We start from the raw sequence: 27,819 nt of genomic DNA, 5'->3' as shown, positions 1-27,819 counted from the left end.
CCAGTGACATTGACGTCAGCAGCAGTCAGTGGCAGGACCTCTGACCTCACTACACCAGTGATGGTCAATGACTTTCCCCCCCACCCTCACCCCGGCTCACATTCAGCTCAGATTGGAAGGTTCCTCCTCTGGGTGTGATTAGCCAGTCCTGAAGGAGTGAGGCACTGGCAGACCACACGTTCAGCCAAGGCCCAGGCCACATTCACATGTTTACGTTACAGATCCTGAGACACTATTTTCACCTAAGAGTTGAGCAGGTGCCTGTTGTTTTCACAGAATAGAATTTACTGTGCAGATGGAGGCTATTCGGCCCATCGAGTCTGCACCGGCCCTCGGAAAGGGCACCCGATTTATGCCCAAACCTCTAACCTATCTCCATAACCCCACCTCACCTCTTTGGTCACTCAGGGGCAATTTAGCATGGCCAATCCACCTAACCTGCACGTTTTGGACTGTGGGAGGAAACCGGAGCACCTGGAGGAAACCCACGCACACAGGGGGAGAAAGAACAGATTCCGCACAGACCCGTGTTGTGGTCTTTACTCATTGGCTGACCTCCCAGAGGTTATTGGCCTCAGTATCAGCGTGAAGATATCGGATCAGTGACCTTGACGACCGGCCAATGGTTGGTGCTGACGTGGACATCACTGCGGACCAAGACAACTTGAACTTTGTAACCTTCAAAGTGAAGTATAAAAACCCACAACACCCAACAGAACCGAACAGAAATCGCCCTCTCGGTGACAGCAAAGGTGTATCGTTGGGCTGAGTCTGGTATGTGTGGGTGTGTGTGTCTGAGTAAGATTATACTGATGAGGGATTATTGATCTGGCAACATATTCTTGGTGAGGTGACCTGCATTAACACTTGTATTTGTTACAGGGTGTCCTCTACAGGATTTTTCTCAGCAGTAAATACTGTCGAGAAATATTAATTTAGGACCTCTCCCATCCCTTGTGGATCCGCACATAGACGACCTTGTTTATCCTTAAGAGGCCCTACCCTCTCCCTAGTCACTCTTTTGTCCTTTATGTATTTGTAGAAACTCTTTGGATTCTCCTTTGCCTTATCTACCAAGACAATCTCATGTCCCCTTAATGCCCTCCTGATTTCTCTCTTAACTCCACTCCAACCCTATACTCTTCAAGGGATCCACTTGATCCTTATGCATGTCGTATGCCTTTTTCTTTTTGACCAGGGCCTCAATATCCCGAGTCATCCAGGGTTCCCTACTTCTACCAGCCTTGCCCTTCACTCGAAGAGGAATGTGCTCACCCTGGACCCCAGTTAACACCCGTTTGAAAGAGTCCCACTTACCAGCTGCCCCCTTGCCTGTAAACAGAGCCCCCCCCCAATCAACTTTTGAAAGTTCCTGCCTTGCCCCAGTTTTGAATTTAAACTTTTGGGCCAGACCTATCATTCTCCATAGCTATCTTAAAACTAATGGAATCATGGTCACTGGTCCCAAAATGATCCCTCTTCTGTCACCTGCCCGTCCTTATTTCCCAGGAGGAGGTCAAGTTTTGCCTCCTCTCTGGTCGGGCCATTCACATATTGAATGAGGAATTCTTCCTGAATACACTCGACAAATGTCTCTCCATCCAAACCCCTGGTGCTGTGGCTGTCCCAGGCAATGTTGGGAAAGTTAAAGTCCCCAACTATTACCACCCTATTTCTCCGGAGCTATCTGTAATCTTACATAGAACATAGAACAGTACAGCACAGAACAGGCCCTTCGGCCCTCAATGTTGTACCGAGCCATGATCACCCTACTCAAACCCACGTATCCACCCTATACCCATAACCCAACAACCCCCCCCCTCCCCCCAACCTTACTTTTATTAGGACACTACGGGCAATTTAGCATGGCCAATCCACCTAACCCGCACATCTTTGGACTGTGGGAGGAAACCGGAGCACCCGGAGGAAACCCACGCACACAGGGGGGAGGACGTGCAGACTCCACACAGACAGTGACCCAGCCGGGAATCGAACCTGGGACCATGTTTGCTTCTTAATTTCCCGCTGACTATCAAAGTGAACTTCCCCTTCTTATTTTTCAGTTCTACCCATGTAGACTCAGTGGGCGAACCCTTGGATATATCCTCTCTCTGTACTGCCGTGATACCAGCCCTAATCAGAACCCCCCCCCCCCCCCCCCCCACCCCCGCCGTATCTCCTGTTCTATCTTTCCTCTCGCATCTGTACCCTGGAACATTGAGTTGCCAGTCCTGCCCCTCCTTTAGCCATGTTTCAGTAAGAGGTATAATATCCCAGTCCCATGTACCTATCCATGCTGAATTCATCTCCCTTGCCCGTCATGCCTCTGGCATTGAAATAAATACACTTCAATCTGTTTCTCTGCCTTCCACTTTTCTCCTCATTGTTTCTATCCCTTCTTTACTGCCCTCCGACTTCCTGCATTGGTTCCCATCCCCCTGCCACATTAGTTTAAACCCTCCCCAACAGGGCGAACAAACAACCCCTCCAGGACATTGGTCCCAGTCCTGCCCCCGGGACAGACTGTCTGATTTGTAATAGTCACAGTTCTCCCAGAACCTCCAAACAATCTGAATCCCTCCCTCCGGCACCATCTCTCAAGCCACGCGGTCATCTTGCCAATCCTCTCATTCCTACGCTGACTCAAAGGTGGCACTGGTAGCAATCCCGAGATTACTACCATTGAGGTCCTACATTTTAATTTAACTCCTAACTCCCTAAATTCAGTATGTAGGACCTCATCCCACTTTTTACCTATATTGTTGGTGCCTATATGCAACATGACAGCTGGCTGTTCACCCTCCCCTTTTAGAATATCCTGCAGCCGCTCTGAGACATCCAGGACCCTTGCACCCTGGAGGCAACACCTTCCTGGAGTCTCAATTGTGTCCGCAAAAATGCCTGTCTACTCCCCTTACAATCGAATCTCCTCTCACTAAAGCTGGACCACTCTTTTTCCTGCCCTCCTGCGCAGCCATGGAGCCATGAACCTGGCTACTGCTGCCTTCCCCTGGTGAGCTATCTGCCTCAACAGCATCAAAGACGGTATACCTGTTTTGGAGGGAGATGACACATTCAGCAGGCAGAACAGAGAGTTGGGAGTCACAGCTGGAACACACAATATTTGGTTCCGTGTCTCTGAAATGCTCCCAGACCTGCTCCCGAGTAAACGCCCTGTAATTGAGGGATTACGGAGTGGGAAACACCTGCTCGTGCTCCCAGAGACGGGAGAACAGGAGTCAGCAATGTCCCATGTCCTGTAGCAGTTGACGGTGAGCATTAATTAACCAGCTCACGGGGCAGCACGGTGGCACAGTGGTTAGCATTGCTGCCTACGGTGCTGAGGACCCGGGTTCGAATCCCGGCCCTGGGTCACTGTCCGTGTGGAGTTTGCACATTCTCCCCGTGTCTGCGTGGGTTTCACCCCCACAATCCAAAGATGTGCAGAGCAGGTAGATTGGCCACTCTCAATTGCCCCTTAATTGGAAAAAATAATTGGGTACTCTAAATTTAAAAAAAAAAAAAAAAAAAATTAACCAGCTCACTGACAATGTTCAGCAGTTCCTCCCAGGTCCGGAGGGAGAAGGACAATAAATGCAGGAAATGCAGGGGACCTTTGCTGTGACCCTGACCAGGGCAGCGAGGTGGAGGTCAGGTGACATGGCCCCTTCGATGTTGGGCACACGTCTGTACAATTAGAAGGCTGGTGGTTAATTGGAGTTGGGATCTATTTCTTTTGTTCCTGGAGACACTGGTGTTGGGTTAATTTAACTAACGTTACCAAAACCATTGTGTTCCGATTGCTAATGCTTCGGCCATTGCACTATTATGAAGCATTTTCCACTGTTTTTGCAGTATATTTATACTCTAGAAGGACAGCTGATAAACATTTTAAAAATCTTTCACGTCTGACCATGATTGACCAGACTGAATTCCTCAAAATATTCTCCACTTATTCCCTTACCTCCTTCCTGACACCAACTCCACAGAAGTCCTTGGTGTGCGTTGCTCTTCTGCTCCTGGTTGTGGACTATGGAGAATCATACTGCTATCAATCATTTCAGGAAGGAATATATAAAAGTAAGTACTGAACCTTTCCAATCTCTACACTCTATCTGGGAAGGGGTGTGTGGGGGGGGGGGGGGGGGGGGGGGGGGAAACGAGGTGTGGTAGTCTGTGTAGAGGTATTACTGTACCTAGTAATGCTGGAACACCATTGGTAGATAATGTATGTTTTCTATTGGTCAAGCCTATGTGGTAGCTCCGCCTTGCAAGGCGGAGTATAAGAGCCCGTGCCACCCCAGCAGCTTCCTTTCTGTACCTCAGCTGCTGGGGGAAACATCTAGCTTATTAAAGCCTTCAGTTGTACTACAACCTCGCTTTAGTAGTCATTGATTGTGCATCACGAGGTAATCATGAGAACTGACGCAAATGATTCAAGCCACATGGAGCTTTGCCTCAGGGATTACCTTTCACGCTCTCCTCTTCCCCGAAGGTCCAAGAAGGAGTGGGCCAATATTCCGCCTTGCCAAACTAGCGAGCTCCTGCTCCAGGGGTCGCAGCTTGGCTGTCGAATACAAACGAGGGTTCAACCTACAGATAGGCCGAGGGCTCATTGTGGTAACAGAAGAATATAAGAACTAGGAGCAGGAGTCGGCCATCTGGCCCCTCGAGCCTGCTCCGCCATTCAATGAGATCATGGCTGATCTTTTGTGGACTCAGCTCCATTTTCCGGCCCGAACACCATAACCCTTAATCCCTTTATTCTTCAAAAAACTATCTATCTTTACCTTGAAAACATTCAATGAAGGAGCCTCAACTGCTTCACTGGGCAAGGAATTCCATAGATTCACAACCGTTTGGGCGAAGAAGTTCCTCCTAAACTCAGTCCTAAATCTGCTTCCTCTTATTTTGAGGCTATGCCCCCTAGTTCTGCTTTCACCTGCCAGTGGAAACAACCTGCCCGCATCTATCCTATCTATTTCCTTCATTATTTTATATGTTTCTATAAGATTCCCCCCCCCGCATCCTTCTAAATTCCAATGAGTACAGTCCCAGTCTACTCAATCTCTCCTCATAATCCACCCCATCAGCTCAGGGATTAACCTAGCGAATCTCCTCTGCACACCCTCCAGTGCCAGTATGTCCTTTCTCAGGTAAAGAGACCAAAACTGAACACAATACTCCAGGTGTAGCCTCACTAACACCTTATACAATTGCAGCATAACCTCCCTAGTCTTAAACTCCATCCCTCTAGCAATGAAGGACACAACTCCATTTGCCTTCTTAATCACCTGTTGCACTTTTAAACCATACATAAGCACACCCAGGTCTCTCTGAACAGCGGCATGCTTTAATATTTTATCATTTAAATAATAATCCCGTTTGCTGTTATTCCTACCAAAATGGATAACCTCACATTTGTCAACATTGTATTCCATCTGCCAGACCCGAGCCCATCCACTTAACCTATCCAAATCCCTCTGCAGACTTCCAGTATCCTCTGCACTTTTCGCTTTACCACTCATCTTAGTGTCGTCTGCAAACTTGGACACATTGCCCTTGGTCCCCAACTCCAAATCATCTATGTAAATTGTGAACAATTGTGGGCCCAACACGGATCCCTGAGGGACACCTCTAGCTACTGATTGCCAACCGGAGAAACACCCATTAATCCCCACTCTTTGCTTTCTATTAATTAACCAATCCTCTATCCATGCTACTACTTTACCCTTAATGCCATGCATCTTTATCTTATGCAGCAACCTTTTGTGTGGCACCTTGTCAAAAGCTTTCTGGAAATCCAGATATACCACATCTATTGGCTCCCCGTTATCTACCGCACTGGTAATGTCCTCAAAAAATTCCACTAAATTAGTTAGGCACGACCTGCCCTTTATGAACCCATGCTGCGTCTGTCCAATGGAACAATTTCCATCCAGATGCCTCGCTATTTCTTCCTTGATGATAGATTCCAGCATTTTCCCTACTATTGAAGTTAAGCTAATTGGCCTATCATCTCAAGGTCCTCACCTGTCATAGCCTCATTTCTATCAGTCACAGGCATGTTATTTGTGTCTGTGAAGATGATCGCAAAAAACCTGTTCAGTTCCTCAGCCATATCCTCATCTTCCATTATTAAATCTCCCTTCTCATCCTCTAAAGGACCAAAATTTACCTGAGCCACTCTTTTTTGTTTTATATATCTGTTGAAACTTTTACTATCTGTTTTTATGTTCTGAGCAAGTTTACTCTCATAACCTATCTTACTCTTCTTTATAGCTTTTTTTTAGTAGCTTTCTGTTGCCCCCATCATGTGAGAGTACCTTTAAGAAATGGATGTTTAAGAAATGTACCTTAAAGAAATGGGTGGAGCTGGGCTGTCTGTCAGCTTTTTAGTTTTGTTTTAGGCTGTTTGCTGCAGGGTGTGTTTTAGTTTCATTTTCAGAGCTCTATAGCTGCAGTCACAGCCAGAAGGGGTATTAGTCTCTCTCTCTGTAATCTAATAACTGTAAATCGATCCTTTGGTGATTTAAAACTAATAACTGCTCTCAGTAGTGATTTTAACCTAATGTGCCTCTGTTTAAAGGTTTTTAAAAAAGTCTTATGGACGTTAAAAGGACAGCTTAAGGTTTACTTAGTGTTGTATTCTTTGGGGGTTGTATTTGAATTGATGGTTGCTAAGATGTTCACTGTATGTGTTAAAAAGGTTAACTTGAGTTCAGAGAATAAACATTGTTTTGCTTTAAAAATTACTTTCCCATTTCTGCTGTACCACACCTGTAGAGTGGGCCATGTGCTCCCCATACCACAATCTATTAAAAGGTGTGGGTCAGGTGAACTCCATGATACACTTTGGGGTTCTCTAAACCCTGGCCCATAACAAAATGGGGGCTCGAGGGGGATAAAAGTCTATCTATTGGATTGGCTTCGTGAATTTAAAGACAGTGAGGGGTGAGCATATTGTGGTTGCTTTTCAGGTGTGGTATTTCAGTTTAAGTAGGGAGTGTGTTGTGGACAATGGCTCTTTCAGAGGCTCTGAAGTTTTTGGGGTGGAGACGGTCACACGCAGTACCTTACGGACAGAGACTAAAAGTAGACTGTTAGATTTGGCAAAAACATTGCAGTTAACATTACCTGACAAAATGTGAAAAGATGAGGTAATTATGGCGGTGGCTAAGCATTTAGAGTTGCCTGAGATACAGTTTGACTCATTGGAAATGGCAAAAATTCAGTTACAAATTAAACACGTGGAACATGAGAAAGAATTAAAGTGGCTTGAATACGAAACAGAGGGGAAAAAAGAGAGAGAGAGGAAAAAGAAAAGGAGAGAGAAGAAAGGAGAAAAGAAAGAATGGCGCGAGTAGAACAAAAAGAAAGAGAAAGGGAGATACAGATCAGGGAAAAGGATAAAGAGAGAGAGTTTGAACTTCAGAAAATGGCCATGAAACATGACAGTCAGTTGAAATTGGTAGACGTAAAGGGAAACGTAGAGTTGGATGATTGTGATGAGAATAGTGAGAAAGAACGTCAAAGTCGAAGGCTTGGTGGGGATCTATTTAAATATGTCCAAGCATTGCCAAGGTTTGACGAGAAGGATGGAGAAGCCTTTTTCATTTCATTTGAGAAGGTAGCTAAACAAATGAAATGGCCAGAGGACATGTGGGTATTACTGATTCAAACAAAGCTGGTAGATAGGGCTAGTGAAATGTTTCCATCACTACCAGAGGAGGCATCTGGGACTTATGAGGAGGTGAAAAAATCCATCTTAGGTGCATATGAACTAGTGCCTGAAGCCTACAGACAAAGGTTTAGAAATTTAAGGAAAGAATTTGGTCAAACATATATGGAGTTTGAAAGGCTCAAACAGAGTAATTTTGATAGGTGGATAAGGGCTTTGAAAATAGATCAAACGTATGAAGCTCTCAGAGAAATTATATTTTGGGAGGAGTTAAAAAATTCAATTCCTGATGTAGTGAGAACTCATGTGGAAGAACAGAGGGTTAAAACTGCGAGATTAGCAGCAGAAATGGCAGATGATTATGAATTAGTTACTAAATCAAAGCTTGGTTTTCAACAGTTTCGGCCGATGAGGGATAGAATCTGGGTAGATGAGAAATACTCAAGTGGGAAAGGTAAAGGTGTTCTGATGGGAGATAATAAGGGGAGTGTACCTCAGATTAAAAAGAAATCCAGGAGGGTGGAAGAGACATGAAAAGTTTCAAATGTTTTCACTGTAATAAACTAAGCCATGTAAAGTCACAGTGTTGGTGGTTGAAGAAAAGCACTGGGAAGGCTGATGTGGTAAAACAGGATAAGACAGTGGAGTTATTTAAAGTGGTAAAGGAAAGCCCAAGTGAAGCGAAGGAGGTGTAAAAGATTGTACAGCCTAATCAAGAGGTGATTGATAAGAAGGCGCCAGGTCTCTTTAAAGAATTTACTTGTATGGGTAAAGTTTACTCATGTGTATCAGGAGGAGCAGGTAAAGAAGTCACAATTTTAAGAGATACGGGGGCTAGTCAATCTTTAACGGTAAGAGATGAGGAGTTATGTAGTTTGGGAAGAATGTTGCCAGAAAAGGTGGTAATATGTGGAATTCAGGGTGAGAGGAGTAGTGTTTCATTATATAAGGTAAGGTTGGAAAGTCCAGTGAAGAGTGGTGAAATGGTAGTAGGAGTAATAGATAAACTATCTTATCCAGGAATACAGTTTATCTTGGGTAATGATATAGCTGGATCGCAGGTAGGAGTGATGCCTACTGTGGTGGATAAGCCAGTGGAAAACCTGACAACTGAAGTGTTGAAGGACGAATATCCTGGGATTTTTCCAGATTGTGTAGTAATGAGGTCACAAAGTCACAGGTTAAGAGAAGAGGAGAAACCAAAGAGTGAAGATGAAGTTGAAGTGCAATTATGAGAAATTATTTTTGATCAGATGGTTGAAAAAGAAGAAGAACAGGTGGCGGATGAGGCGGATATTTTTAGTCCAGGGAAATTGGCAGAGTTACAAATGAAAGATGTAGAAATAAACCGAATTTATCAGAAATCATACACGGAAGAGGAACCTGAGTGTATACCAGAGTGTTATTACTGTAAAAGTAATATCTCGATGAGAAAGTGGAGACCTATACTTATGCAGGTGGATGAAAAGTGTGCAAAAGGTCATCAAGTAGTATTGCAGGTAGGGTATCAAAAGAAGGTGTTGCGAGTTGCACATTACCAATGGGAGGTCATTTGGGAATAAGGAGAACTCAAGCTAAAATACACAAACATTTTTATTGGCCTGGACTACATAAAGATGTAGTAAAATTTTGTCAATCATGTCACTCATGTCAAGTGATAGGGAAACCTGAAGCGGTGATAAAACCAGAGCCTTTAATACCCATTCCAGCATTTGAGGAACCTTTTACAAGGGTCCTAATTGATTGCGTAGGACCGCTTCCTAAAATGAAAAGTGGGCATCAATATCTTTTGACAATGTGGATGTGTCTACTAGGTTTCCAGAGGCCATTCCAGTACATAACATTACAGCTAAAAAGATTGTGGAGGAATTACTTAAATTCTTTACTCGATATGGGTGACCCACAGAAATATAACCGGATCAAGGATCCAATTTTATCTCAAGGTTATTCAAAGAAGTTATGGATAGCTTAGGAATAAAACAATTTGAATCAACTGCGTACCATCCAGAATCGTAGGGAGCGTTAGAAAGGTGGCATCAGACATTAAAGAAAATGTTGAGGGCTTATTGTCAAGATTATCCAGAGGATTGGGATAAAGGAATTCCATTTGTACTGTTTGCAATTAGGGATGCACCTAATGAATCAACCAAATTCAGTCCTTTTGAACTAATTTTTGGGCATGAGGTAAGAGGACCACTTAATTGATTAGGGAAAAATTGGTGAGTGAGAAATCGGAAATTACTCTATTGGATTACGTGTCAAATTTTAGGGAACGATTAAATAGAGCAGGTGAATTGGCTAGACAACATTTGAAAGTTGCACAAAATGTGATGAAACGGGTAGCAGACAGGAAATCCAAAGTTCGTAGTTTTGCCTGTGGAGATAAAGTTTTAGTATTTTTACCGGTGGTAGGTGAACTTTTAAAAGCAAGATTTTGTGGACCTTTTCAGATTGAAAGGAAATTAAGTGAGGTGAATTATGTGGTTAAAACCACCAAATAGAAGTAAGACACACCGAGTGTGTCATGTGAATATGCTTAAAAGGTACTTTGAAAGGGAAGGAGAGAAAAAGGAGGAGTTTTTAATGATTCTAATCAAAGTGACGAACCAAATCCAGATGAATGTGAATTTGACATACCTCATTATACTTCTTCAGACTTTGATGTGACAGTGACAGCCTAACCTCTCTCTCTTTCTCTCTCTCTCTCACTCACTCTCGCTCCAGTAACAAAGACATGTAGAGATGATGTTGATGGCACCTGGCATGCAGCTGGTGAAACCTGGAAAAACTCTGACTGCATGAGGTGTGAGTGCTCCGCTGAATTAATGTCATGCTGCACAACGTAAGTGATTCTCTGCTACTCCACCTGGAGTCAGTCCGTTGTGTGCTCCTGCCTTGATCCTTCTTATGAAAGCACAAAGTGGGTTTGATATAACAGCCAGACCTGGAGGTCAGTCCTGTCGTGCTGTTCTCATCGCAGAAAGAAATCCCACAGAAGGGATTGCGTTCCCACGTTGAGGGTCCACACATCGAGACCCGGAACATGAGAGCATTTATTATGAATGAAGGGGTCAGAGCTCTGCTCACAGGCAAAAGGCAAACCAAGACTGGGTCACGTTAGACACACTCCCTCTGATCATGTCATTCTGTTATCTTGCGAAGACAGAAGACTACATCCCCTTTCTTATTAAAACACTTTATTCCCATTTCCAAAGAATTGGAAGGATTTCCAATACATGTCCATGGTCAGTTCCCATGACATGCGTGTGTGGGACTGATGAATCTCAGTGTCTTAAGTGGAGAGGGTAATCTGCAGGCCCGCCCAAATCGTGCAAGGGTCACCTTGTCTTAGGGTGTCTTTGTTCACAGTGATCTGTGGGATTATCATTCCTGGGTGCTGTTCCTGATATCTTTCAGGAACGTGTCTCAGGTCCCACTGGACCGCACGGTGGAAAGGAGGTTCTTTTGTAAATCACTTTCAATCTGTGCCCTCTCGTGCTTCATCCTTTTACAAACCCAACAGTTTTTCCTCTCCACTCTGTCCAACCCCCTCGTGATTTGGGACAGCTCTATAAAATCTCCTCTTAACCTTCTTCCCTCCAAGTCCCAACCTTTCCAATCGATCCTTATAACTGAAGTTTCTCATCCCCAGAGCCATCCGCGTAAACCTCTCCTGCCCTCTCCCCAATGTGTTCGCACCTTTCCCATCGAGCAGTGCTCAGAACAGTTCCCAATATTCCAGCTGAGTATTCATTAGTGTCTTGTATACATTCAGCGTGACTTTTTTGCTCCAATACTCTATGCTGCTATAATAGACTTGAACACGAGAAGTTTTATTAATTGCTCCTCCCACCTGTCCTGCCTCCTTCAATAATCGATGCACATCTCCACCCAGGTGCACGTCTTAAAAATTTTATCCTTCATCTTGTATTGTCTCTCCATTTTCTTCCTACCAATATACATCACCTCATACTTCTCCACATTGAATTTCATCCCCCACCAAATTGTCTCTGCCCTCCTGAAGTTCTATTTTGTCCTCGTCACAGTTTACAATCCTTCTCAGTTTTGTATCATCCTCAAATTTTGTTAGTGTCCTCTGTACACCAAGATCAAGATCATTAATACATGTCAGGAAAAGCAATGATCCTAATTCAGCCCCGAAGGAACACCACAACAAACCTTCCTCCAGCCTGACAAATATCCATTGACCATTACTCTCTGCTTCCCATTGCTTAGCAAGTTTTGTATCCATGTTGCTACTGTCCCTTTTATTCCACGAGCTGTAACGTTTCCCACAAGTCTGTTGTGGCACTATATCAAATGCGTTCTGAAAGTCCAGGTACACCACATCAACAGCTTTACCCTCATCGATCCTTTCTCTTATTTTTCCCAAAAAACTCCAGCAAGTTGGTTAAACGCGATTTCCCTTTAAGGACTCCATGCTGGCTGTTCCGAATCGAACCACATTTTTCAGTATGGTGACTAATTCTATCGCGAATAATTGTTTCTCCAAGCTTCCCCACCACTGAAGTTAAACGGACTGAACATTTTCATTTCTCCAGTCCTTTGACACCCTCCCACCCCCGCCCACACAAGTCTGGGGCTGATGGACAGATTATGACCAGCGACCCTGCAATTTCCACTCTCACTTCCTTCAATATCCTCGGATGCATCCCATCTGTTCCCGTGTCTTTTCCACTTTTTGTGCCGACAGCTTATTCAACACCTTTTCCTTATTAACTGTGAACCCTTTTGAGTCTCCTCCTCTGTCACCATGGTCTGGGTCACAGCTCCCTCCTTGGTAAAGAAACATGCAAATTTAGTACAAAGAACAATACAGCTCAGGAACAGGCCCTTCGGCCCTCCAAGCCTGCGCCGATCACGTGTCCTATCTAGATCAACCGCCTGTATCCTTCCAAACCCTGTCTGTTCATGTCCCTATCCAGATAAGTCTTAAATGTCGCTAACGTATCTGCCTCAACCACCTCACTTGGCAGTGCATTCCAGGCCATCATCTCCCTCCCCCACACATCTCCACTGAACCTTTCCCCCCTTGAACCGGGCCCCCTTGGAATTGTCCTTTACACCCTGGGAAAAAGCCTCCAACTATTCACCCTATCTATACCGCTAATAATTTTATAAACTTCTATCAGGTCGCCCCTCAGCCTCCGTCTGGCAGCAGGGTAGCAGGGTAGCATGGTGGTTAGCATAAATGCTTCACAGCTCCAGGGTCCCAGGTTCGATTCCCGGCTGGGTCACTGTCTGTGCGGAGTCTGCACGTCCTCCCCGTGTGTGCGTGGGTTTCCTCCGGGTGCTCCGGTTTCCTCCCACAGTCCAAAGATGTGCGGGTTAGGTGGATTGGCCATGCTAAATTGCCCGTAGTGTCCTAAAAAGTAAGGTTAAGGGGTTGTTGGGTTACGGGTATAGGGTAGATACGTGGGTTTGAGTAGGGTGATCATGGCTCGGCACAACATTGAGGGCCGAAGGGCCTGTGCTGTACTGTTCTATGTTCTATGTTCTCTGTCTCTCGAGGGAGAACAATCCCGGTTTATTGAATCTCTCCTCGTAGCTAATACCCTCCATACCAGGCAACATCCTGGTAAACCTTTTCTGTACTCTCTCCAAAGCCTCCACGTCCTTCTGGTAGTGTGGTGACCAGAATTGGACACAGTATTCCAAATGTGGCCTCACCAACATTCTATATAATTAGAACGTAATTTTTGACATTTTATACTCAACACCCCGTCCTCTGAAGGCAAGCATGCCATATGCTTTCTTTATCACCATTTCCACCTGTGCTGCAACTTTTAAGGATCTGTGGACCTGCACGCCCAGATCTCTCTGTGTCTCTATGCTCCTGATGGTTCTGCCATTTATTTTATAGCTCCCACCTGAATTGGATCTACCAAAATACATCACCTCCAGGTTAAATTCCATCTGCCATTTCTCTGCCCAATTTTACAGCCTATCTATATCCTGTTGTATTCTCTGACACTCTTCACCACTACCTGCAATTCCTGCAATCTTAGTATCATCCGCAAACTTGCTAATCAGACCCGCTACATTTTCTTCCAAGTCATTCATATATATTACAAAGAGCAGAGGTCCCAGAACTGATCCCTGCGGAACACCACTAGTTACAGATCTCCATTCGGAGAAACACCCTTCCACTGCTCCCCTCTGTCTTCAATGGCCAAGCCAGTTCTTGATCCATCCAGCTCGTTCACCCCTGACCCCAAGTGATCTAATCTTTTGCACCAGCCTGCCATGAGGGATCTTACCAAATGCTTTACTAAAGTCCATGCAGACAATCATTTTCCCTCGTCAATCATTTTTTTCACCTGAAAAAATTCAACCAAAGTTAGTGAGACATGACCTCCCTCGTACAAAACCATGCTGTCTGTCACTAATAAGACGATTCACTTCCGAATGTGCACAGATCCTATCTCTGAGAATCTTTTCCAACAATTTCACTATCACTGACGTCAAGCTCATTGTCCTATTATCCTTGCAACCCTTCTTAAATAACGGGACAGCATTGGCTATCCTCCAATCCTCTGGGATCTCACCATGAGCACACAAAGATTTCTGTCAGAGGCCCAGGAATATTCGTCAGCTATGTGCCGTCTCATGTGTACATTCCCTTTTTGGTCCTGGATCTCCTCTCCTTGCCCAATTACCACCTTTTTATTATTTATATACCTACAGATACATACATGTCCAGAAGAGTTTGGCATTCCCCTTCACGTTGGCTGTCAGTCTTTGCCCATAATCCCTCTTCACTTCTCTAATATCCTCTCCCACTTCCCCTCTGAACTTTCTGTGTTCTGCTTGGTTCTCTGCCAGACACCAGTTCTTCCTCATCTTAATTTCTATCCCCTTTTTCATCCAGGGAGATCTGGATTTATTTGTCCTCCCTTTCCGTTTCGAGGGAATAGACCTTGACTGCGTCGGGAGCATTTCCATCTTGAGGGAAGCCCTTGTCCGGCTGCTGTTGTTGTTGTTGTCACCGACCTTTCGTTCCAGTCTAACCGGCCGGCCTTGTCCCATTGAGGTCAGCGCACTCTTCAAATGACAACACTCTCGAACGCTGTGCTGTTGTTACGGTCCGCGATCGGGTTCAACATTGTCTAATGCCATGCAGCGAGATCTAAAACGGTTCACCATAGAACATAGAACAGTACAGCACAGAACAGGCCCTTCGGCCCTCGATGTTGTGCCAAGCAATGATCACCCCACTTAAACCCACGTAACCCGTATACCCATAACCCAACAATCCCCCCATTAACCTTACACTACGGGCAATTTAGCATGGCCAATCCACCTAACCCGCACATCTTTGGACTGTGGGAGGAAACCGGAGCACCCGGAGGAAACCCACGCACACACGGGGAGGACGTGCAGACTCCACACAGACAGTGACCCAGCCGGGAATCGAACCTGGGACCCTGGAGCTGTGAAGCATTGATGCTAACCACCATGCTACCGTGAGGCCCCATCTTTTCCTTGTGCTTGCTAAAAGGCTGAACGACCACTGTTCACCACGGCACCTTGTTCCAAAAGCACGAAGCCAACAATCACGCAGCAGGTATTGCGAAAGCGCAGCGTGGGTCCATTTGGAGAGACGAGACACATGGGAACATTTATACAAAGGTAGAAAGATTGGATATATCAGAGCTGTGCTGTTTCTGCTCATTGGCAAAAGTGATACCAAGCCCAAGGATGACATGACACATTCCTTGCTGGTGAAGCCACGTTGCTATCAGGAAAAGTCTATGCAGAGTTTACCCATGGGTAACGTAAAGTAAGATAAGTCACCACAGTCCCGGATGACCATCGGCTGCTTTCCCCTCCGAGGTACAGAGCTGACTGGTGGTGATTTCAACTGAGGGACTCTACACATTAGGCGAGGGGTAAGGATGAGAAGGCGGGGGCCTTCATGAATAACCTCAGCCGTGCAGGGAATTGAACCCACGCTGCTGGCTTCGCTCTGCATCAGTAAAATGAGCTAACCCGGCCCCCTTGGGAACATCAGGTCTTTTCTGGGCACCCGGCAGGATAATAGAATAGAAAATACCTCAGCAGCCCGTACACTGCAAGCAACATACACACAAAGCCATCAAAAAGAGAGAGGCGGGGATTGTAGGGGAATGGAATGGGACTGTGGGGAGGGAGGAGAATGACAGTATTCTGATGTGCAGAATCACACTCCTGCACAGATAGCCACAAGAGAGAGAGGGTGCACATTAAAAGAGGGCGCAAAACTACCGAGGGTGTGTCGGAAGAGATAGTGAAGATCAGGCGAGAGTGGAAATGAAGAGGGAGTGTAGATGGGTAAAGTAAATAGATGCAAAAGGGGAGAGACTGAACTGATGGAGACAGAGTGATGGAGGGAGGGTGGAGATGGAGGGAGGGTGATGGAGGGAGGGAGGGGATGGAGGGAGGGTGGAGATGGAGGGTGGAGATGGAGGCAGAGAGGGTGGAGATGGAGAGAAGGTGGAGATGGAGGGAGGGTGGAGATGGAGGGAGGGTGGAGAGAGGGTGGAGATGGAGGGAGGGTGGGGATGGAGAGAGAGTTGAGATGGAGAGACGGTGGAGATGGAGGGAAGGTGGAGATGGAGGGAGGGTGGAGATGGAGGGAGGGTGGAGATGGAGGGAGTGTGGAGATGGAGGGAGGGTGGGGATGGAAGGAGGGTGGAGATGGAGGGAGAGTGGAGATGGAGAGAAGGTGGAGATGGAGAGAGTGTGGAGATGGAGGGAGAGTGGAGATGGAGGGAGGGTGGAGATGGAGGGAGGGTGGAGATGGAGAGAAGGTGGAGACGGAGGGAGGGTGGAGACGGAGGGAGGGTGGAGATGGAGAGAAGGTGGAGACGGAGGGAGGGTGGAGATGGAGGGAGGGTGGAGGTGGAGAGAGGGTGGAGATGGAGGGAGGGTGGAGATGGAGAGAGGGTGGAGATGGAGGGAGGGTGGAGACGGAGGGAGGGTGGAGACGGAGGGACGGTGGAGATGGAGGGAGGGTGGCGACGGAGGGAGGGTGGCGATGGAGGGAGGGTGGAGACAGAGGGAGGGTGGAGACGGAGAGAGGGTGGAGATGGAGGGAGGGTGGCGATGGAGGGAGGGTGGGGATGGAGAGAGTGTGGAGATGGAGAGAGAGTGGAGATGGAGAGAGTGGAGATGGAGAGAAGGTGGAGATGGAGGGAGGGTGGAGATAGAGGGAGGGTGGAGATGGAGAGAAGGTGGAGATGGAGGGAGGGTGGAGATGGAGGGAAGGTGGAGATGGAGGGAGGGTGGAGATGGAGGGAAGACGGAGATGGAGAGAGGGTGGAGACGGAGGGAGGGTGGAGACGGAGGGAGGGTGGAGATGGAGGGAGGGTGGGGATGGAGGGAGGGTGGCGACAGAGGGAGGGTGGAGATGGAGGGAGGGTGGAGATGGAGGGAGGGTGGAGATGGAGGGAGGGTGGGGATGGAGGGAGGGTGGAGATGGAGGGAGGGTGGGGATGGAGGGAGGGTTGGGATGGAGGGAGGGTGGAGATGGAGGGAGGGTGGAGACGGAGGGAGGGTGGAGACGGAGAGAGGGTGGAGACAGAGAGAGGGTGGAGACGGAGAAGGTGGAGACGGAGGGAGGGTGGAGACGGAGGGAGGGTGGAGATGGAGAGAGTGTGGAGATGGAGAGAGGGTGGAGACAGAGGGAGGGTGGAGATGGAGAGAGTGTGGAGATGGAGGGAGGGTGGCGATGGAGAGAGTGTGGAGATGGAGAGAGTGTGGAGATGGAGAGAGAGTGGAGATGGAGAGAAGGTGGAGATGGAGGGAGGATGGGGTTGGAGGGAGGGTGGAGATGGAGAGAGAGTGGAGATGGAGAGAGGGTGGAGATGGAGGGAGAGTGGGGATGGAGGGAGGGTGGAGATGGAGAGGTGGAGATGGAGAATGAGTGAACATGGAGTAAAGGTGGAGATGGCCCATGATAAATCCCTTCTCTGCTTTTGCCCATCTGTAATTGGCTTCTCAGGGTGCAGCTGGTGCATTGTGGGTAAAGAAGGAATTTTCTCAATTCTGGTTGTTCACTTGATCGGAGTCGCTGGTGAAATTGTCCAGTGAAACTGTACAGGGGAACTGTGGTCATTACCTCCGGGGTATTTCTGATGCCTTATTCCTCTGTGTCGGCAGGTACGGCAGACCATCTGGTTTGTCAGATGACTGTATCGCAGTTTTTGACCGTCAGAACTGTCGCTACAGTGTCCATCTGAAGAATGATTCTTCCATCCAATGTGGGGAGTATATCATTGTTGGGAAATAAAAAAAAGATATCTCACAGTGGTTAAATTCTCAAATCTCGTCTCTCATTTCAACAAGAAATGTTTGTGTGTGTTTCAGCGTGCAGGCCAGGGAGAGGCAAGAGAGTCGAATTGAGAATATAAAAGAGTGTGACAGAGAGAGAGAGAGAGTGTGTGTGTGAGGGCACAATGCAGAGAGAGTGGGTGTGAGAATGTCTGAGTTTGTCTATGTGGATGGGCGACCCATTGGTCTTTGGGAGGTTGAGTGCTGAAAGCCTTCAAGGATAAAGAATGATTCACTGATCAGAATCCAGAACCACACAGACAGACACGGGGCACGATTCTCCGACCCCCACGCCGGGTGGGAGAATTGCTGGAGTGCCGGGCGATTCCCGCCACGCTGCCCTGGCACCCCCACGCGATTCTCCAACCCCCCCCCCCCCCAAAACGGCGTGCTGCGTTTCACGACAGGCCGCTCGGAGAATCGGCACTCGCCGTTTCCAACAGGCGAGCGGCGATTCTCCGGCCCGGATGGGCCGAGCGGCCTGCCCAATCCGACGGGTTAACGCCGGCGCCAACCACACCTGGTCGCTGCCGGCGTGAACAGCCCGCGAACGCTGCGTGTGCGGACTGTGGAGAGGGGGGGGGGAGGACCGAACACCGGGGGGGTGCTCAGTGGGGGTCTGGCCCGTGATCGGTGCCCACCGATCAGCGCGCCGGCGTCTCTAAAGGATGCACTCTTTTCCCTCCGCCGCCCCGCGAGATCAATCCAGCAGGGAGGACGGCAACCGCGCGTGCGTGGGTTGGCGCCGGCCAATCTGCGCATGCGCGGGTGATGTCATTTAAGCGCCGCCGGCCGCGTGATTTACGCTGCGCCGCTTTGACGCGGGCGCCAAGGCCCGGCGCATGAAACTGACGCGACGCCGCTCCTAGCCCCCTGGGGGTGGGAGAGTAGGGGACGAGGAGCGGCCTCCGACGGCGGAGTGAAATTCTCCGGTTTTCACTCCGGCGTCGGCACTTTGGCTCCCGTTGGAAGAATTCTGCCCAAGGAGAGGGAAAGAAATTGAAGCCAAGTCGGCCGGAGGAGAAATTGATGGGAAGCATTCACGCTGTACCTGGACATGTTGTCCCTATGTGTTCCTTCCTTTGGAGATGTGAAGGTTTAAACATAAACCATTTATAGTTAATCCAGAACCATACACAGATCCCAGGTACGGACAGTACTGTTGCTGTCTCCACAGTCTGCTGCCATGTAACTCTCCACGTCATACCTTGGATCACCAACCCTTGCTCTGCTGATTGTCTTAAAACACCAATAACAATCCTGCTGTCCCTTAATGACACAGAGAATAGTTTTAAAAACCAACATTCACCGTCCTCTTCATGGCGTGGAGATCTCTTCTGCCTGGGGTGAGGAAAGCAGAATACTCCACGATCGTTATCTTGGACCCCGCTCCACATCTGGTAGATCTGACATTGAGGTGGGCCCAGTTTCGTGTGCGGTGTGGTAATTGGACGAAGAGTTGTTGGCAGACTTGGGATTTTGCAGAAGGATTTGAAGGGCCATCAGACCATAAGATACAGCAGCAGAATTAGGCCACTCGGCCCATCGAGTCTGTTCCGTCATTCAATCATGGCTGACATTTTCTCATCCCCATTTTTCTGCCTTTCCCCATAATCCCTGATCCCCTTATTAATCAAGAACCTATCCATCTCTGTCTCAAAGACACTCAGTGAATTGACCTCCACAGCCTTCTGCGGCAAAGAGTTCCACAGATTCACCACCCTCTGGCTGAAGAAATTCCTCCTCATCTCTGTTTTAAAGGCTGAGATTGTATTCTCTGCTTCCAGTCTTTCCTACAAGTGGAAACATCCTCTCCACGTCCACTCTATCCAGGCCTCGCAGTATTCTGTAAGTTTCAATAAGATCCCCTCTCATCCTTCTAAACCCCAATGAGAGTCATCAACCGTCCCTCATACGACAAGCTCTTCATTCCAGGGATGATTCTTGTGAACCTCCTCTGGACCCTTTCCCAGGGCAGCACATCCTTCCTTAGATACGGGGCCCAAAACTGCTCCCAATACTCCAAATGGGGCCTGGCCAGAGCCTGATGCAGCCTCAGGGTGAAAGATGAGTATCTGGGGTTTAACAAGAGTGGGGCGGTTTTGCCTTCCAGTTTTGTGGGAGGCCCTGAAATTGGGGTGAGAGGGGAGATAATCTCGCAGAAATCTCGGTCGGGAGACAGGGGAGGAACATCAAAGGCTGGTAGGTGGATGTTAGGTACTTGAATTACCCAACCCCAGAGCTAGCTCGCAGGAAGAAGCTGCTAAAACAGAGAATACTGCACAATCTCAGCAGGTCTGACAGCATCTGTGGAGAGAGAAGGGGGAGCCGACGTTTGGAGCCTGGGAGATTCTTTGTCAAAGCAGTCGGACTTATTATCCACAGGGAAAGCCAGTTGCCATGCTCGAGGGGGTCATGTATGAAGATGGGGAGAAGGCAAGTCCTCTCTTGGTTGGCCATGTAAGGAAGCAGACGCCCTCCAGGAAGATCATTCATGTTCAAAACCCGAGTCCATGCCAGAGCAGGTAAATGGGTCTATCAGAATCTTTGCAGGTCCAAACCGTTTGCGTTAGGGTCAGGTATGCAGGACTTCTTGGAGGGCCTGGATTGTCCCAAGTTGGAAGAGATGAGAGGGGCCGAGGGGTGCAGAGAAGGTCACAACAGCGATCGGGCGAATGCGGGCGGTCAAGCAGTTGGACTTAGGTTCCCGGCGCACGTTTGCAGAACAGTTGGTGCCGTTATCAGTGGAAATGTTTGAGTATTTGGCAGCGAGGGGTTCCTTAAGCGAGACATTAATGCAGGCGCCCCTTTGACTTCTGTTCGAGGAGGATAAGGACCCAGTGGAACGCGGGTCGCATGGCCCATTTCGTTGTTGAACGTCGATGCCAAGATACTGGCGAAGGTGCTTGGCCCCGAGGCTGGAGGGACGTCTCCCTCACCTTACTGGGGAAGGTCAGATGGAGTTTGCCAAAGATTGGCAACTGTTGTCTAATGTGCGGCGGTTGTTCAATGCGCTGCCGTCCAGCTTTGTGTCCTGGACATGGTTATTGTACAAAGCTCCGAAGGTCAGCGTCCGTGCGAATGACATGAGCTTGAGGTATTTTCCATTAATCAGGGGGACAAGGCGGGGTAGCCATTTCCCCCCCCTCTTCTTTGTGTTGGTGACAGAGCTATTGGTCATCATCTTGAGGGCCTCAGATAGGTGGAGGGGGATAGTGAGGAGGGTAGTGGAACATAGGGTGTTCCTGTACACCGATGATCTATTGTTGGATGGAAAGGGCCCAATCCCCACAAGGTTTAATCGCAGGAAGTCGTACAGATACCCAGCCATGCTGCTACCCCCGGTGGCGATGCCGACCGCCACTCCAGCAAGATTCGCCGCCGTGCAATCAGAGAGGCGAAGGCCAAGACATCGGCCTTCCTCCTCTCCATGGGCTCCGGCTTCTCTGAAACCCCAAATATCGCCACCAAAGGGTCCGGGTCCACTCCCTCCTCCACTATCCTGGCAAAGACCGCGGACACTCCCACCCAGAATCTTCCCATTTTTCACAACCCCAAAATATGTGTGCGTGATTCGCTGGACCCCGCCCACACCGTGTTTGAGTTTCGGTCGAGGGAAAGGATCATTCCTTTGACTCCCCAGAGACAGGCAAAGAGAGAAACAGAGAGAGAGGGAACATTTTAGCTCATCAACCTTTCATCAGATTATTTTGTCATGTGTTGTGGGAGCTTTGCTGCATGTTTAACGGTGGTCCCATTTCCTGACTGCCGAAAAGAATCTCATCCACATTGACCCTTCCCAACTTTTACAGATGCACCATAGACAGCATCCTATCGGGCTGCATCACAGCCTGGTATGGCAACTGCTCGGCCCAGGACCGCAAGGAACTTCAGAGAGTCGTGAACACAGCCCAGTCCGTCACACGATCCTGCCTCCCATCCATAGACTCCATCTACACTTCCCGCTGCCTGGGGAAAGCGGGCAGCATAATCAAAGACCCCTCCCACCCGGCTTACTCACTCTTCCAACTTCTTCCATCGGGCAGGAGATATAGAAGTCTGAGAACACGCACAAACAGACTCAAAAACAGCTTCTTCCCCGCTGTTACCAGGCTCCTAAATGACCCTCTTATGGACTGACCTCACTAACACTACACTCCTGTATGCTTCATCCGATGCCAGTGTTGATGTAGTTACATTGTGTACCTAGCTCAGTGGCAATGCAGAACAAGACCAGCAGCACGGGTTCAATTCCCATACCAGCTTTCCCGAACAGGCGCCGGAATGTGGCGACTAGGGGCTTTTCACAGTAACTTCATGCTTGTGACAATAAAAGATTATTATTATTACCTTGTGTTGCCCTATTTTTAGGTATATAAATATTATGTATTTATTTTATCTTATTTTCATGCACTTAATGATCTGTTGAGCTGCTTGCAGAAAAATACATTTCACTGTACCTCAGTACACGTGACAATAAATAAAATCCAATCCAATCCTTTGAATCGAGCATATATGAGAAATGAGTGGAGGAACTAGATTCTGTGGTTGGGTTGTAATCCACCAACTGACCACTAGGAGTCTCATTAGCTCACAAGTAAATGTTAGAGTCACAGTCAGAGTCAGAGATGTTTACAGCATGGAAACAGGCCCTTCGGCCCATCTGGTCCATGCCGCCCAGTTACTATCACTAAGTTAGTCCCACCTGCCCACATTTGGCCCATATCCCTCTATACCCACCCTGCCCATGTAACTGTCTAAATGTTTTTTAAAAGGAAAAAATTGTACCCACCTCTACCCCTGCCTCTGGCAGCTCATTCCAGATGCTCACCACCCTGTGTGTGAAAGAAATTCCCCTCTGGTCTCTTTTGTATCTCCCCTCTCACCTTAAACCGATGCCCTCTAGTCCTAGGCTCCTCTACGTTTGGGAAAAGATGTTGACCATCTACCTTATCAATGCCCCTCATTATTTTATAGACCTCTATAAGATCATCCCTCAGCCTCTGACGCTCCAGGGAAAATAGTCCCAGTCTATCCAGCCTCTCCTTATAACTCAGACCATCAAGTCCCGGTAGCATCCTTGTAAATCCTCGAGTCAGGTGACCTCAGACTGGCTAGGGAGCTGGAGAGAGAGGTTGCTTGTGCTTGTTCATACTGTTAATCATCTGTTGTTTTGGATATATTGATCCACAGTAAATCGTTTACAGCATTAGCTCCAAATGTTCTTGTAATAGAAATCAGGCCATCCGACAAGAACATCACGAGGAGGCTTGGAGAGAAGCCCTTGGAGAGAAGTCCCCTGTGCCAGGCTGAGTTTGGTTCAGTTCCAAGTGTGACGCACAGGACGCACTGGGAGAAGGAAAGCATGAGTGGATCATTTCAAGACGTGGAGAACCAGTGTGACCGTTGTTCACTTACAGCGGCAAACCACCCGCATGCATTTTGGTCCTGTCCTCAGCTTGCTGGACATTGGGCCTCCTTTGCTGACGCAATATCCAAATGATGTAGACGGGCGGCAGGTTTATATTGAGTTATTCATGGAAGTTAAATTGTGTGTAGATTTTTGACTATCTGTACATTACTGTTTACATTTGATAATACAACAAAATGTTTCTCAAAAAAACAAATACTGATTCCCACATTTTGGCGGAGGAAGGGGCCCTACGCAATCAATCAGTTTGAGATTTTCCTACCATCTGGCATGTGTGACAGGTGCAGCCAAAGTCCATGACATCCTCTTGCAGCCACAGTCAATAAAAATGTTTGTGTATTTTGGCTCGAGTTTTCCTTACTGCTCAATGACCCGCTACTGAACCCTCATGCACTACCTGCAAAATCTCCTTCCTATAACCCACCGGGAATACAACTTGATGAACTTCTGCCCATTTGTCACCTGCCTGAATATGCAACGGTCTCTCCTACTCATTGATACATTACATCAAATGTAATATCAGATTCTGCTTCTGTTTATGCTTTCTGACAAAACCGCTTTATCTCTAAATCCTTCTGTTGTAATTCTACCAATTTTCCTGAACTAAAGATATCAGCTTGATCCTCCAGCTGCTCTTCTGTTTTATCAACCATCTGGTTTCTGATAACTGAACCACAGCCCCCTTGTCTTTAGTCAATTTCTCCTCCTCCGATCTCAATCTGTGACTTTGTGATTTTGTTACAATCTGGAAACAGCCCAGGATATGCTTCTTCCAACACCTCAGTTCTCTGACTCTCCACAGGCTTTTCAACGACACTCCACAACACTCCCACCTGTGAGCCAGCTGCATAATTACCAGATTAAATTGTACCCCTGAAAAATGTCTCTATTACTCCGACCACCACGAAGCCACTTATCACCACCCTCTCAGCTTAATTTACACATTAGATTACCACTGACTTCACCATGGTGCATTGAGTGCCCCCAGCCTGATAGGGGTCTCCTGTTCAGGGGCAGATACACCCTCCTCACCCAGGAATCACTCCATTTTTCCTGTCCGCCATCACACATGGTCTCCAGAATGGAAAATTCCACCTGAAGACGGAATACATAATGGACGGCCATTGTTACCAGTGAAGTTCAGAGTTACTCAGTCCTCACACCTTGAGCAATCAGGGAACTGAGGAGAAAGACCCTTGTTTCTGAGTTGTGCTCCATTTTCAGCTCTCCTGACTCGGGCTCACTCACACTGGTACACAGCACTGCACCAGACTGCAATTGTCAACTGTGATGTTTGTCAGTGGATAGAACTAACAGCCAGTGACATTGAAATGAAAAAATGAAAATCGCTTATTGTCACGAGTAGGCTTCAATGAAGTTACTGTGAAAAGCCCCTAGTCGCCACATTCCGGCGCCTGTCCGGGGAGGCTGGTACGGGAATTGAACCGTGCTGCTGGCCTGCTTGGTCTGCTTTAAAAGCCAGCGGTTTAGCCTTGTGAACTAAACCAGCCCCAGTGACGTCAGCAGCAGTCAGTGGCTGGACCTCTGACCTCACTACACCAGTGATGGTCAATGACTTTCCCCCCCACCCTCACCCCAGCTCACATTCAGCTCAGATTGGAAGTTCCTCCAGCGTTAAGATTCTCTCGGATCAGCGAATTTGACGACCGGCCAATGGTTGGTGCTGACGTGGACATCACTGCGAACCAAGACAACTTGACCTTTGTAACCTTTAAAGTGAAGTATAAAAACCCACAACACCCAACAGAACCGAACAGAAATCGCTCTCTCGGCGACAGCAAAGGTGTATCGTTGAGCTGAGTATGGTATGTGTGTGTGTGTGTGTGTGTGTGTGTCTGAGTAAGATTATTCTGATGAGGGATTATTGATCTGGGAACGTTTTCTTGGTGAGGTGACCTGCATTAAGACCTGTCACTCGAGAACAGCCCCTTCACAAACCACCTTCAACTTACGCTGACCGCACTGCACGTATGCAAATCTCCCCGGAACAGCCAATCAGAAGCTCTGCTCTGCTGCCCCCTGCTGGATGCTTGACTTCCGTCGAACTCCTCGGGTCACTGATGCAGGTGCACCTTCAACTTACGCTGACCGCACTGCACGTATGCAAATCTCCCCGGAACAGCCAATCAGAAGCTCCGCTTTGCTGCCCCCTGCTGGATCAACTTCTGTCCATTTGTCACCTGCCTGAATATGCAACGGTTTCTCCTTCTCATTGATACATTATATCGAATGTAATAACACTCTGGTGTAATATCAGATTCTACTTCTGTTTATGCTTTCTGACAAAACCGCTTTATCTCCAAATCCTTCTGTTGTAATTCTGCCAATTTTCCTGAACTAAAGATATCAGCTTGATCCTCCAGCTGCTCTTCTGTTTTATCAACCATCTGGTTTCTGATAACTGAACCACAGCCCCCTTGTCTTTAGTCAATTTCTCCTCCTCCGATCTCAATCTGTGACTTTGTGATTTTGTTACAATCTGGAAACAGCCCAGGATATGCTTCTTCCAACACCTCAGTTCTCTGACTCTCCACAGGCTTTTCAACTACACTCCACACCACTCCCACCTGTGAGCCAGCAGCATAATTACCAGATTAAATTGTACCCCTGAAAAATGTCTCTATTACTCCGACCACCACGAAGCCACTTATCACCACTCTCTCAGCTTAATTTACACATTAGATTACCACTGACTTCACCATGGTGCATTGAGTGCCCCCAGCCTGATAGGGGTCTCCTGTTCAGGGGCAGATACACCCTCCTCACCCAGGAATCACTCCATTTTTCCTGTCCGCCATCACACATGGTCTCCAGAATGGAAAATTCCACCTGAAGACGGAATACATAATGGACGGCCATTGTTACCAGTGAAGTTCAGAGTTACTCAGTCCTCACACCTTGAGCAATCAGGGAACTGAGGAGAAAGACCCTTGTTTCTGAGTCGTGCTCCATTTTCAGCTCTCCTGACTCGGGCTCACTCACACTGGTACACAGCACTGCACCAGCCTGCAATTGTCAACTGTGATGTTTGTCAGTGGATAGAACTAACAGCCAGTGACATTGAAATGAAAAAATGAAAATCGCTTATTGTCACGAGTGGACTTCAATGAAGTTACTGTGAAAAGCCCCTAGTCGCCACATTCCGGCGCCTGTCCGGGGAGGCTGGTACAGGAATCGAACCGTGCTGCTGGCCTGCTTGGTCTGCTTTAAAAGCCAGCGGTTTAGCCTTGTGAGCTAAACCAGCCCCAGTGACGTCAGCAGCAGTCAGTGGCTGGACCTCTGACCTCACTACACCAGTGATGGTCAATGACTTTCCCCCCCACCCTCACCCCGGCTCACATTCAGCTCAGATTGGAAGTTCCTCCAGCGTTAAGATTCTCTCGGATCAGCGAACTTGACGACCGGCCAATGGTTGGTGCTGACGTGGACATCACTGCGGACCAAGACAACTTGACCTTTGTAACCTTTAAAGTGAAGTATAAAAACCCACAACACCCAACAGAACCGAACAGAAATCGCTCTCTCGGCGACAGCAAAGGTGTATCGGTAGGCTGAGTATGGTATGTATGTGTGTGTGTGTGTGTGTCTGAGTAAGATTATACTGATGAGGGATTATTGATCTGGGAACGTTTTCTTGGTGAGGTGACCTGCATTAAGATTTGGATTTGTTACAGGATGATCTCTAACATTGATAACAATGGATTGTTTGGGTAAACGAGTCACTTTGCAGCTTGGCAATGAGACACATTCCACAGGAGGAACAGAGAGTTGGGAGTCACAGCTGGAACACACAATATTTGGTTCCGTGTCTCTGAAATGCTCCCAGACCTGCTCCCGAGTAAACGCCCTGTAATTGAGGGACTACGGAGTGGGAAACACCTGCTCGTGCTCCCAGAGACGGGAGAACAGGAGACAGCAATGTCCCATGTCCTGTAGCAGTTAACGGTGAGCATTAATTAACCAGGGAGAAGGACAATAAATGCAGGGAATTCACACACCATCCTGACTTGGGAATACGACGCCGTTCCTTCACTGTCGCTGGGCCAGAATCCTGGAACTCCCTCCCGATCAGCACAGTGGATGTACCTACGCCACATGGACTGAAGCGGCTCTGGAAGGCAGCTCACCACCACCTTCTCACGGACCACTCGGGATTGAGAATGCATTCGGATCCAGCCTGCGCTATCCACATGCCGAGGATGATGTTATTAAAAACGGAGACCTCAGATTGGTGCAGCAAGGTCTCTCTCTTTCTGATCTTGGGAGTTCAGAGACACAGGTCAGGTCGAACAAAGGGATCTTTGCCATGAACCTGACCAGGAGCAGGATAGAAACTGCGGCTTTCCCTGGG

The 27,819-nt window shown here is 47.8% G+C and overlaps 1 long non-coding RNA gene across 1 annotated transcript; it reads left to right on the top strand.

Annotated features, from left to right (window-relative positions):
• Nucleotides 1-693: 693 nt before the first annotated feature.
• Nucleotides 694-17,995, top strand: LOC119957456. Its single transcript, XR_005458807.1, has 4 exons — nt 694-774; nt 3,990-4,080; nt 10,406-10,523; nt 17,846-17,995. It is a non-coding gene; the product is annotated as an uncharacterized LOC119957456 (long non-coding RNA).
• Nucleotides 17,996-27,819: the final 9,824 nt, after the last annotated feature.

Source organism: Scyliorhinus canicula, chromosome 26 (genome assembly GCF_902713615.1).
Source record: "Scyliorhinus canicula chromosome 26, sScyCan1.1, whole genome shotgun sequence".
Lineage (NCBI taxonomy): Eukaryota > Metazoa > Chordata > Chondrichthyes > Carcharhiniformes > Scyliorhinidae > Scyliorhinus > Scyliorhinus canicula.
The sequence above is the reverse complement of the archived record's forward strand: the minus strand, read 5'-3'. Positions and strand labels throughout refer to the sequence as shown.